This window comes from Nicotiana tomentosiformis, chromosome 2 (genome assembly GCF_000390325.3).
Source record: "Nicotiana tomentosiformis chromosome 2, ASM39032v3, whole genome shotgun sequence".
In the NCBI taxonomy this organism is placed as follows: Eukaryota; Viridiplantae; Streptophyta; class Magnoliopsida; order Solanales; family Solanaceae; genus Nicotiana; species Nicotiana tomentosiformis.
In genome coordinates, this window is record NC_090813.1 from 161,362,935 (window position 1) to 161,363,851 (window position 917).

General features: G+C 42.1%; 1 non-coding gene across 1 annotated transcript; it reads right to left on the reverse strand.

The window, feature by feature from the left end:
• Nucleotides 1-233: 233 nt before the first annotated feature.
• LOC117279821 (small nucleolar RNA R71) lies at nucleotides 234-340 on the reverse strand. The gene has a single exon (XR_004510238.1). It is a non-coding gene; the product is annotated as a small nucleolar RNA R71 (small nucleolar RNA).
• Between the last annotated feature and the right edge of the window lie 577 nt (nucleotides 341-917).

Below are 917 nucleotides of genomic sequence, written 5' to 3' on the forward strand. Positions count from 1 at the left end.
ATGGGGCTACCACACGAGGACCCTAACAACATATTTTGAATTTTCTGGAGATTAGTGATACTTAAATGACTAACGGGGTCACATCCGATTATGTCAGGCTCACATTTTTCTCTTTTACTCTGTTGGGAGAGGCCAAGAGATGGTTGAAGTCTGAGCCAGCTAACTCTATTGCATCGTGGAATGATTTGACTCGCAAATTCTTAGCTAGGTTCTTTTCTTCTGGTAAAACCGTAAAGATAAGAAGTGAGATAGTTGCATTCAAACAGAGAGAAAGTGAATCACTTTATGCATCCTTGGAGTGATTCAAGGGGCTACTAAGAGACTGTCCACACCATAACCAAACCAACGAGGTACTGGCTCACACTTTTATTTAAGGTCTGCACCATAAAACAAAAATAGTAGTAGACGCAGTAGCTGGTGGTCAAGTATTGGAAAAGAGCTTTGATGAGATCTACGCGCTGTTGAACATGTTTTCCAAAAGCAACCCATATTGGCAAGGGGAAGCAAGTAGACACATAACCCATAAAGCTGTCGGGGTACTTGAATTGGATGTTTTATCAACACTATATGCACAGGTAACATCTTTAGCAAACCAAATCAGCAAGATGAATGGGACTCAAAACCAACAACAGTTCCCACCAATGCAACAGGTTCAACCAGTACAGCAAGTGCAGGTGTTCTACGTAGTCTACGGTGAGGGCCATACCAGTGATGCCTGTCCAGCGAATCCAAAGTCAGTTTACTTTGTGGGGAATGCTAATAGAGGCCAAGCTAATCAGAATCAATATGGTAATGCTTATAATCTAAATTGGAGGAACCACCCAAATTTCTCCTAGGGTGGAAATCAGGGTGCTCAGAATCAATTCAAACCACAAGGTCAATATCAGCAGTTTTGCCCATCACAAGTAGATGAGTCC